Below are 13,180 nucleotides of genomic sequence, written 5' to 3'. Positions count from 1 at the left end.
AAACAGAAATGAGATTTTCTAGCATATCTGCATGTTACTATGTAACAAGTCAAATTGACAAACAATATCACAAAATACTAAAGAAGTAACTATAATCAGAGTGTCCTCTATCCTGCTCTCCTAGGAAGAAATATAATTAAAAAGACCAGTAGCTGACTATGCAGTACACTCACACACACACACACACACACACACACACACACCCCTACTGTGGGAATCTGTGCAGAAAATATTAATACTTGGGACTAGTAGGAAGTTGTCGAGTTTGAACCTAACTTGACCTGTTATAAAAGTCTTACTAATAAGATACACTTAGACTGAAAGGAAAGGGAGTCAGCAAAATATCTTAGATCAGTAACACATTCTTCATATATAAACCAATTCTAATCAATCTAACATCTTTTAGGAAAATGACATTTATTTCCCATATTGTCAAAGTAATGAGATGATGATGAATAAAGAATCCTTCATTTTAGATGTATCTATGATTTTTCACGATCTGCCCTGAGATTTATTTCACAATTTACAATATTGAAATCAGCCAACACATGGATAGACATTGCTGAGGCTTTTAAAAAGAAAAATAAGGATTCATTCTAATATAAACCTGCTTTTGTCGAAAATGTGCCAAGTAATCAAAAATATTTTTAGAGTTTGCTTTCATATTACACAAAGATATGCCTTCAGGGAATTATTCTGAAAGATAATTTTCAAGCTGTCAAGCAGCATTCACTATTTTTTTACCTCATTGGCTAGAAATGGTTTAGAATGTTAAACAGCTGCACTGCAGATAGTGTTAATCAAAAGACTATCTCTTAATAGAGCGCATTACCTAGTGAAGAAGAGAAGGCAGAGGGACTTCAAGAGGGAGTGGTTTTTAGAGCCACAGGACCTGCAGTAAGAGAACACCCAATTTTAGTTTTAATAGCAACCTCTGTCGACATTCCGGTCTATTGTCCCATGTATAACCTTGACTAAAGTGTGTGTGACTAAGTATGCCATGTGTACATTTTCTGGATACATAAATGTGCATCTCTGTGCCTTAAGAAAATTTACTTTGATGGATATGTTATTTTTTTAATTAGAAAGAAAAAGGTATTTTTCTCCCAAGAACATCACTTATTTTCCATTTATGGGATGGAAGTTCTTAGCTTGCATTTTTCTTCTTTTAACAAGAGATTACTTTTCTTAACATTTTCATCTGAAGTGTCTGTCAGTCATAGGTTTATATTCTTTAAAAATAGTAACCATGTCACATGCCATGTGGGATGTATATATTGAAATATAAAGAGTCTGAATATATATTTTTAAGCATAAGGATAATCTGATTTTTTAAAAGAACAGAATACTTATGTCCGAATGTGACACTGTGTGAATTTTATGTGAAGATTTTCCTAGGAAGCCAGAGAGATGATAATTTCGATATTGTGTTCTGCTTTGTTGCCCATTCCAGTGCCCAGCATTTGGTCATCTATTAGCACATGTAAGAATCAGAATATGGGATCCTTTGTGAATTGTTATGCTTTTTTGTTTATTTTTTCTTGTTACTGTATCTGACATGAATTCAATTCACACGTATATTGAGCCACTGGTATGTGTCAGATCAGGGTCTAGTTTGGGGGTCACAGAAATGAAGAAAACAAGCTTGGCTTCAAGGACCTTGAAGTTAAGCAGGAAAAATAAACGCATAATGTTTTGTCCAAAAACAAGAATCATGAGAAAAATTTCCTCTGGTAACACTTGGTTGGGGTGGGGGAGAGAATTTTATCTATATTTTTTGTTTTTTTTTTCTGTTTTTTTAATCCTCACGAAGGACAGTTTTTCATTTTTTGTTCAGATAGAGTGGGAGGGAGAGAGAGAGAGAGAGAAACATTGACATGAAAGGGACACATCAAGTGGCCCCCTCCCGCAGAGCCCTGACCCAACCAGGGCCGGGAACAATCTGCAGCCAAGGTACATGCCCTTAGCAGGAACCAAACTCTCTGGACCACAGGCCGATGCTCTAACCACTGAGCCAAACTGGCCAGGGTTATATTCTGTTTTTTTAATAGCATATTACTTGTGAAGCCAGCTTGCCTCTGAACACTAAACCCATTTACTGCAATCTAAAAACTTTTTTGATTACTTATTGGTTTATAGATAGGCACTTTTTTATAATGCTTGTTTGTTAGCACAACACTAATGATAATTTTATAGAAAAGCCAAGATTAATTAGCTTTTTACTTAATGATTGTTACATTTGAGCAATAAAGTATTAAAGCAATAGAGAAAGTATTCCTGGTACAAAAGGTGAAAATCATCAGTATCATGGAGTTTACGCTTTATTTGTGGCTATTTTTCATACAGGCAATTTTAAGTTATTTTATTTAATTAATTTTAAAAGTCAAAATAGGGCAAATATAAGTATGTAGGTATCATTTTATAATTTTACATAAACTACATAAACTTGAAACTATAAACTATTGTATATCTTCATAAAATGCTAATGATATACCATATTTACTTCAGAAATTTTTTTTATCCTCACCCGAGGACATTTTTCCATTTTTTGTTCAGATAGAGTGGGAGTCAGAGAGAGGAAGAGAGAGAGAGAGAGAGAGAGAGAGAGAGAGAGACATGAAAGGGACACATCGAGTGGCTGCCACCATCACGACCAATCAGGGCCAGGGACAAACTGCAGCTGAGGTACGTGCCCCTAGCGGGAACCGAACCCGATCTCTCTGGACTGCAGGCCAATGCTCTAACCGCTGAGAAAAACCGGCCAGGGCCAGAAATATTTTAAGAAATAAAAGATTATTGACATATTTGAAAGTCTATGCAGTCTGTTCCTCCAATTTATCTTTTTAAATGTACTCCAGAGGTAATGTGGAAATTATTATTTGCATGGTTTTCTCAGTTTTTATCTATATGTATCTATAGGGAAAATATAGTACTGTTTGGCATGTTTTCTGCTAATGTGTTTTTATGAAAACATAGCGTCTCTCTTATCATGACTATGTTTTTGAGATTTATTCATTTACGTCTGCTTGATCATTCATTTTAAGAACTTAAAATAATTCATTATACATATGTACCATTGTTTATCTATTCATTTCCTAGTTGATGGCTATTTCATTTTAATATACTAAACTTAGTTTCCACAAATGTTCTCTGCATTCCCACTGTTCCTATGTGCTAGTGTTTATCTAGGGTGGTGGGTCCGGAATGGCAAGAATCCCTTTATTGTTACTAAATTTGGAGATACTCTTAACAAATTTTTCCTTGATCCTCTCCAGACCAGTCTGGGACCATATTGGAACAGAGTGACCCAGATGGCTGTGAAGTCCAAGGAAATATGGGAAATGCAGCTCGTGGAACTATCCTTATACACTGAATTATGGGCGTGGGTTTGTAAACTGGCCCATCCATGGAGGGTAAGGAGAAACAAAAGTGCCCTTTTCATCACATCATATCAAGGGTACATTGTATCAACATGACTTATCACTGTCAATGTTAACCTTGATCACCTGGCTGAGATGATCAGATTTTTCCGCTGTAAACGTATTTTAACTACCACCACTCTCCCTTTCATATTGTATGGCATAGAAGACACTATGCATTTAAAGAGTAAGGAGTTACGTTTCACTTAATAACCTACAAGAATTATTTGGAGTTCTTCTTCACAATATGCTTTCCATTATTGCACACTGATTTATTCATTTAGAATAGACTCCTAGACAGTTATTTTAAACTTTGGGTTATAATCCAAGACCACCATATTTATTTTGTTGATCAAATTGCTGTGACTTTGGCTAGTGAGTTTTACGTCCCTTTAATATATTTCTATCATTGTAGTGTTTTTTATTTGTTTGAGCATTTCTTTAATTTATTTCACTATAAGATGCCATAAGCTTATCTTGTATATTTCCTACCCCAAACCTAGCATCAGCCCTTTATCCAAGAAGCCCTCCTTGTATTAGAGAGTTGTATGAGAAACCAAGATCTGGGTGATTAGTGTACTTGTTGCCACTGTCAAACTATTTTCCCTAGTAGCTGTAACATTTTTCATTTATTCCAGCAATGAGGGAGAATACCAGTTGCACTGTGTTCTCACCAGTAGTTGGTATTGTCAGGTTTTGGATTTTAGACATTCCAGTAGGTATGTGATGGTATTGCTACTGTTTTAATTTGAAAATATCTAGTGATAAATGATGTAGCACATCATGTCACATGCTGATTTATCAAAGTTTATCTTCTTTAGTGAGGAGTCTGTTCAGAACAATTGCCCATTTTTAAATTTGGTTGATTGTTTTCTTATTGTTGAATTTTAAGAGCTTTTTGTATGCTTTGGATAACAGTTCTTTATCAGGTATGTGTTTTACAAATACTTTCTCCCAATCTATGGACTGTATTTTCATTATTTCAACAGACTTTCACAGAGCAGAAGTTTTTAATATTTATCATTTATTTTCTTTTATAAATTGGGCTTTTTTTTTTTTTTTTATCCTCACCTGAGGACATTTTTTGTTGCATTTATCTTCAGAGAGAATGGAAGAGAGGGAGTAAGAGAGAGAGAGAGAAACATCGATGTGAGAGAGACACATCCAGTGGTCGCCACCCACACTGGGACAAACTGCAACCAAGGTATGCGCCCTTAGCGGGAACTGAACCCTGGACTCTCTGGTCCGTGGGCTGACACTCTAACACCACTGAGCCAAACCAGCCAGGGCTATAAATTGTGCTTTTGATGGAATATGTACAAACCCATAATCATACTCACCATCATGTAAGTTTTTTCCTAAGTATTTTTTTAAAGTTTTGTGATTCTTATGTTACATTTAGGTCTGTGATCCATTTTGAGTTAATTTCTATAAAAGGTGTAATTTCTTTGCCTAGTTTCTTTTGTTAATTGTTTGTATTTGGATGTCCAATTGTCCTATCACTATTTATTGAAAGACTATCCTTTCTCCTTTGTGTCTTTGCCCCTTTGCAATGATCATCTAACTATATGTATATAGTTCTCTTGTAGAACTCTCTTGTCTTTCCCATAATCTATGTCTATTTTTTCACAAATACTACATTTTCTTAATTACAGAAGGTTAACAGTAAGTCTTAAAGTTGGATAGTGTGAGTGCTTCAACTTTGTTCTTCTTTTTCAATATTGTGTTGGTAATTCCAAGACATTATTTTCTACATACATTTTGGAATCAGTTTGCAGATATCTACAAAGAGTTTGCTTAGATGTTGATTGAAAATGGGATGGATGTAAATATAAATTAGAAAGAATTGACAGAAGAGTATTATCTTATAATTTATGTACATAAAATATCTCTCCATTTAAAAAAAAATAAACTTATTTTGTTATTGCATTTGGATTTTGAAGTTTTTCCCATATAAATCTTCTATATATTTTATTAAATTTATATGTGTTTCATATTTGGTATTTTATGTACAGCATTGCTTTTAAATGTCCAGTTATTCATTACTGACATTTAGGAGAGTAATAGATCTTTTAATATTAACATGAAATTCTATAACCTTATTATATAGCCGATTAGTTGCATGATTTTTTATTTTACAAATTTTTAAATACTTTCTACGTGGACAACTGGTCATTTAAAAAAATACAGTTTTATTTATTCTTGTTGAGACAACATTCTTTTATTTACTTTTCTGGTCTCATTATCCTAGCTAGGACTTTCAGAACAATATTGGATATGAGTGGTAAGAGAGGATAACTTTGTCTTGTTTGTGATCTTAGGGGAAATCATCCAGTTTCTTAACATTGAGATGTTAGCAATAGTTTTATTGCAAATTTTAAAAATTAGGTTTATAGGGGTGACATTGGTTAATAGGATTATATAGGTTTCAAGTATACATTTTTATGATACATGGTCTGTATATTGCTTTGTGTGCCCACCACCCAAAGTCAAATCATCTTCCATCGCCATGTATTTGGCCCATTCATCTTTTATTACACCCTCTCCCTTCCTTCTGGTAACCATCACACTGTTGTCTGTGTCTATGAGTTTCAGTTTTATATCCCACCTATGAGTGAAATCATATGGTTCTCAGCTTTTTCTGACTGATTTATTTCACTTAGCATAATATTCTCAAGGTCCATCTATGTTGTCACAAATGGTATATTTCATTTTTTCTTAGGGCTGAGTAGTATTCCATAGTATATATATATACCACATCTTCTTTATCCAACCCTCTTTTGAAGGATACTTGGGTTATCTCCATGTCTTCAGCACCATGAACAGTGCCACAATTAAAATAGGGGTGCATAAATCTTTGAGAATACATGTTTTGAGGGGTTTTTTTGTTTTGTTTTGTTTTGTTTTGTTTTTGTTTTTGGTATATGCCCAGGAGAGGGATTGCTGGATCATATGGTAATTCTAATCTTAATTTTTTGAGGAAACTCCATCCTGTTTTCCATTGTGGCTGTACCACTTCACATTCCAAACCAGCAATGAGGGTTCCTTTTCCTCCACAACCCCTCTGACACTTGTTATTACTTGTCTTGTTGATAGTAGCCATTCTAACAGGTTAGGTGGTGTCTCATTGTAGTTTTGATTTGAATTTCCCTAATAGCTAATGAAGTTGAACATCTTTTCATATATCTGTTGGTCATTTGTATGTCTTCTTGAGAGAGGTGTCTGCTCGGGTCCTCTGCCTATTACTAATTGGATTGTTTGTTTGACATTGAGTTGTATAATTTCATATATATTTTTTATATAAACCCCTTGCTGACAAGTGGTTTCAAATGTCCTCTCCCATTTGGTTGGTTGCCTTTTTGTTTTGTTGGCATGTAAACATCTTTTTGGTTGTATTACCTTGTTTGTTTTTTTCTTAAAACTACAGATGTCATCTTGTTGGAGTGCTCACTTCTTGTGTTTTCTGATTGTGTTGGTGAAAATGTAAGTATTTTTTACATAAAACAGAAAGGCAAAAGGGGGTGGAGGGCAGAGTAATGTTTTTTTTTTTCTGTGTAAGTTTTCTCCCTGGAAAAGAGGCTTTTGTGTGTAGAATGCACTAAACATGTTTTAGAACAATTACTCCCCATCCACCACCACCCCCACCACCCCCGAGAGAGCCAGGAGAGCTCTCCTGGATCTTTGTCATGACAACCATTTGAGGTTCCTGGAGATAAGAATACCATAGACTGGCTCTATCACTTTTCAGCTGTGTGCACTTGGCAAAGTTATTTTAATTTGCTCAGGTTCACTCACCTCATCTACAAAATAAGGACAGCCATACCTATTCCATAGGGTTGTTCTCATGACGAAGTTAAGAGAGATCTGTAAGTACATAAAGCATTACCTGATGACCCTCATAAATTTGAGGCCTCCAGGAGTTTTTCACTCTTGTGCTAGTTCACTCAGGCTCCAGTATTTAATCAAAATTGTCATGTAAGTGTTTCTACCTGTTTTTGTCTTCAGTGACTTCTACTAGAAGTAAGAAGATCTCAGCTGTGACTCTTTAGACTCAACCTGATGGTTTGCCCTATAACTTTAGCTCTCTCACAGATCTGAGAATGTTGTTGATTTTTATTTTGTTCAGCTTTTTCTCTTTGTAAAGATGGAAGTGATAAATTCCAAGCTGTTTATGTGATGGAATTGACACCAGAAACTTTCTACAATGTCTGGATTGTAGAATCAGATAATCTGGACTTGAGTTTAAATTTTCTGTCTCTGTCTCTCTCTCTCTTTCCTCTTTTCTTCCACACAGGTCAAGTCTCATTTTCTTCATCTGGTAAAGTGGAGATAAAAATAACAACTATTCACCCAACCTTACAGTTAGAACTATATTTTTCAACTACCAAATACAATGAATTTTCTAGTTAATAATTATAGCATTTTACAAAATGACTACTAAAAACATTGTAATAGTTTCTATTCATTAAGCATCTCCTACAATCAGACAATGTAGTAACTGAATTACAAACGGCATCTTATTTAATTGTTACAAAATTATCCCACCATGGGGTGCTGTTTAACTTGACACCAATACATTGGTCTTTGAATCTAATAAATGTCTAGAGTTATTTATCCTAATAATTATTGAGAAAACTTCTTTAGGCAGGTCATATGCACAGCAGTTCACCACAATCCTAGCTATATTAAAATTCAAGCTTTCCTGGATATATTGTTTTACTTTTCTATTCCAGGTGAATAAGAGTTTTTGTCCTAACATTTCAGCCCTTTGAATTGAAGTTTTAATCTAAATGCCCTTGCCTATTTGAGTTGTCATTCAACAAAACAATGGAAACCACACACTGATGCCTGAAATAGAGCCAATAGCTGACTTTTTGGCCCCTTCCTTGCTTACTAGCAATTGGAGCATCAATCATGTCCATATTTAACCTGACAAATGAGCAATTGGTCATTTTGACAGGCAGCTTTCCAATTCTTCAGAAACTCCTAGAAACAAACAAAAACTGAAGAAGGCACACATATTAGGGACTCTGTGTCTGCCCTTACCTCTTCAGAGCCCTTTTCCCTGGGCTCAATCCCTCTAGATGCAGAAAGTCAAGTCATCTAGGACTGTGCAAAATCACTGAAGAGGGTGTGAAAGGGGAGAGGCTTGTGGCCTGCTGAGGCTCTGTTAGCTGATCAAGTGACAAGTATTGTATTGTTACTTTTTTTGTATCCTGGAACACATGAGAAAGAAAAGGCAACAGGGCTCCGCATGTTAGGTTGTCAGGAGCTAAGCAAAAATGCCCATGCTGGACTGAACCTTCCAGTACCCCAACCTCACTTAGGACTGGGTTAGAATGGTACGTATACTGCATTTCACAGGTTGGTGTGTAACGCTGGGCTCAGGGAGGCTATGTGATTTTTCCAAGATTACACCGTGATTGTAGTGAGTAGCCTATAATATTTTGGTCAGTCATGAGCTCATGACCAGGTTCTATCATTTTTCAGCTTTGTGTACTTGGCAAAGCTATTTTAATTCTCTCAGGTTCACTCACCTCATTTCTAAAATAGGCCAAGCATACCCCCTCCAGAGGGTTGTCCTCATGATGAAATTTAAAAAGACCTGTAAGCAATTAACATAGAGTTCCCAGTATATCAATAAAAGCAAAGAGAAAGCCCTGGCCGGTTTTGCTTAGTGGTTAGCGGGTCAGCCCATGGACCAGAGAGATCTGGGTTTGGTTCCCGCTAAGGGTATGCACCTCAGTTACAGTTTATCCCTGGCCCTGGTTGGGATCGTGTGGGTGGCAGCTAGTTGATGTGTCGATATATCTCTCTCACATCAATGTTTCTCTCTCCCTCCCACTCTATCTGATAAAAAAAAAAAAAAAAAGCAAAGAGAAAGCAATAGCTATTTTGGTTGAATTATATTTTTTATCTAAATTCAATAATTGTTAATGAATTCAGCAATGTTTTACAATGTTTACTCTTTTGGTAAATAAATAATTAGACATAAGAAGCTTTTACTTTGCATACAGAATAGAGAGTGGCACTTACACACGTGTATATAAAATTGAAAAAAACAAAGCCTAAGGCTATAACTAAAACCAAATAGACAAACAAGAAACCACCAATTTAATGTATTTTTACCAGGCTCATAAGGCAGCACTGAGATCATTTGGAGACATATTGTCCAGATGCTGACATTGAGACTCCTACAGAAAGCTGTTAAGGGAAAATGAGAAAAATGCTCCAATGGCTTGGTGGACTGCTGACCCCTCAGTCAGCTAACTTTATACAACACAACAGATGGAGGCGTGAGGAAATGTGGTGTAAGTGTGTGCCTGTGTGCATGTCTGCATGTGGGAAGCTTACAGGTAACGTCACATTTCACCTTGCTGTTGCAGAAGTGATCAGTAGGAAACAGGGAGTCCAAACTGACCATACCAATATTAGCAAAACTGTACAGAAAAGTCAAATAAGTGTCAAACTGTCTTAGTAGCACATCAGATGGCAAATGCAGCTTTGCATTTTGCTGATTTAATTACAGCTTGAATCAAGAATCAACAATCTTAGAGTGATTTATTATGGATTATTAAAATAGATACAATTCTATGTTTAAATATTAGATGTCAAAAAGAAAACTACATAAAATAGGGAAACCAGAACAGCTAGGTAGTTTTTATCTCACATGTCATTTATTCATCCAAAGACTCTTTAATATATTCCCTCAACAAATATATATCAGGAAAACAGAATTTGTGTCCAAGTGGAACTTACATGCCGATAGAGTCATTCAGACAATTAGCAACTAAACACTTAAATATATAACTTTGTTTCAGGAAAGAGATAATACTGAGGGGCAAGACAATTTTGATGGGGTGGTTATGGAAGAGACTTTTTGAGCAGAGATAATGTGAGAGAAAGAACAATGCAAATAGCCAAGTGAATAATAGTCTAGGGAACGAAAGAGAAAGGACACGGAGGAAGAGCTTGGTGTACTTGAAATACTTGAGGTTGACCTGAGCCGTGGGAGCAGTGGAGAAGATCAGTGATGGGCGAGGGAGTCAGGCAGGGCCTGGGTTGTATTTGGTGATGTAGCCCAGTGACTTTCAAACAGTGTCACCAAGAATTTTAAAAACATGCAATACCTGACTATCTAGTCAGGGGCACTGACTTCTTTTCCCTAAGGCTGTCAAATTTAAAAAAGGACAATAGCTGTTCAGTGTGAACAAATCAAAATTATACCTATTTATTTGTCAGATTGGCAAAAAATATGTATTTTTTGGCGTGCCGAAGAATTTTAGTAATTAATTTATGTGTGCCATGAGATGACAAAGGTTGAAAATCACGGGACCATGGTGGAGTTTATGCAGGGAGGGCAAAGTTCAACTTACAGTTGTGAGTATGGGAAACAGAGTTTATGCTTGGGTTATTATGTATTAATTATGGTTATTATTTATATCACGACAGTAAACCTACTTTTGCCCACCCCTGTGTTTCACCCTACTGTGATAGAAAGCAAAAGGAGGTATATAAGCATAAAATAGGAAGCAATTCATTTTTTCAAAAAATAATACTGTTAAGTCCTCCGGTGAAGAATGGCCTCTGCCAGGTAGCGTGGAGTGGGGGCCAGTCAGGAGGCTGTGGGCGCCAGAGCTGGTCTCCTCACAGCGCACCCCGCACCCTTCTTCACAAAATCTCGCCTGCATGCTGAATAATCTCTGTGCCCTTGTAGAATGCATCCCAACTTTATCAAAACGTCATCTCGTTGAAATGAATAGACTGCATTATCATTTTGTTTACAAATCTGGAAACCAGGATATGAGTATAAACTCAAGGCATTAGAATGTGAAGACAGTGACCCAGACTTCCTCTTGCTTCCTAATCCTAAGTGTATATCTAACTATACCAAGTCCCAGAGGGCCTATAATAACTTATTTAAGATGCCCTCAACCTAATCCACTATTTTTGACTATTTAAATTAAGATATTTTTTAACTTCTGTTTAAAATGGTATCTCGTTGATGGAAGGGAAAGATGTGGCCATAGAGGCAGACCCGTCTTACACCTCCTTCCAGGGCCAGACTGGGAACATGAACTCAGAATTACCAGCTGAAGCCGAGCTGTAGAGGAGACAGACAGGGAAGGACAGAAAACACCCGGAGTCTGGTAGGAGGTGCAAGCAGGGGGCCTCTCTCCACTGAGAGGAGCAGGCCTGGTCCCCACGCTGGGTTCTAAGGCCAGAGCTAACAGCAGCCCAGGTCACAACCGGCCGTGAAGGGCAACAGGGCTTCTGACCAGTATGGAGACCAGAGCTGGACAGAGATAAACCACAGTTTATTGGTTTTTTTGTTTTGTTTTGTTTTATTTTTATTTTTTTCTAATTTGTTTGTTTGTTTTAAAAAAAAACAGAAACCCAGAGCACAGGATTTTCATTCCCATCGACTTGACTCACCTGAGGCCGCAGTGGAGAGAGGGTGGCGGGGGCTGGCGGTGCCTGAGGAGAGGCCGGGGTGGGAAGTACTGGGGAAGGACAGGGAAAGGTGGCTGCCCAGAGACCTCACGTGGATTGTGGCTCCTCCACCCAAGCAGCCATTTCTCCTGAGAGGCACTGGCCCCGCCCAGGAGCCACAGCTCAGTTGAAGGAAAAATCCCCACCCTGGGGGATATAGCTCGCCCCACCCTCGGGAACCACATTCCTTAAAAATTGAACAGCACCTTTCCCTCACAGGAGACCCAGAGGTTGAACGCCCAGCCCCTACTCTGCATAAAGCCTTTTCAGACACGGACTTTTTAGTGACTAAGACCGACAGCTGGCCAAGGTGAAGGTGGACAGAGGTGGAGCCTAGGAACCTAGGGAAGTGTGCTGACCCTTCGCTGGCCCTAAGCTTCTGACAAACTAGCTTTACAGTGTAGCTTGGCCCCTCCCTCCCTTGCAAGCCAAGTCCTGGGGACACAGACACAAACTGGATAGCTCAAAGCTCCAAACAGGTTGCTAAGAGCCAAAGGTGGACAGTTTCCACTGTGGCTGGCACCTAAGTAGAGCAGGATCCAAAGGGAGCTCACAGAAGGCACTAAAACTCTGCTGAGACCAATGTCACTTTACTTTCTTTTTTTTTTTAATGGAGACAAATGCTACTTTATTTATTTATTTTTTTTCCATCATCTTCTTTATCTATTTTATAGATTTGATATTATTGTAGTCTGTTTTCTTTCCTTTTCTTACTCTAGTTTTTGTTCCCTCTCCTGCTTCAGCCTCCCTATCCTTTCCTAATGTTCTGCCTTTCTTCTTCCTGCTCTGTTTTCTTTTCATAATTTTCTTTCTCTTTTTTTAAATATCATTTTTATTCTTCTATTTTCTGTTTTTATTTTATGTCTTTTACTTCTGCCCATTCCTAATACTCACTTTCCCCTTTTCTCTCTCCTTGTATTTTTATTTTTTTTATCCTATTATTCTTGTTCTTTTCCTAATTCCCTCTTCTTTTCTGGTTGCTTTAATTGTGGTGGTAGGGGTCATTTGTATGTTGTTGTTATGTTGTGTTGTGTTTAGTTTTGTCCTGTCAACACCTGAACAGCATCTTGCATGACATGGTCAGGAATGAGCCTCACAATCAACCAGCCTGAAAGGAGATCTCATCATAAATGGGACAACAACATTCAAGACCCAGTTATAACAGGAGAGCCCAAATAAATCACACAAGGGTCATTCCTAGAGCACCCAGCTCAGAAAATCTAAGAGACTGCACTTACTACATAAGGCCACAAAGACAGGGAGGCATA

Source organism: Molossus molossus, unplaced genomic scaffold (genome assembly GCF_014108415.1).
Source record: "Molossus molossus isolate mMolMol1 unplaced genomic scaffold, mMolMol1.p scaffold_m16_p_1, whole genome shotgun sequence".
Classification (NCBI taxonomy): Eukaryota; Metazoa; Chordata; class Mammalia; order Chiroptera; family Molossidae; genus Molossus; species Molossus molossus.
The sequence above is the reverse complement of the archived record's forward strand: the minus strand, read 5'-3'. Positions refer to the sequence as shown.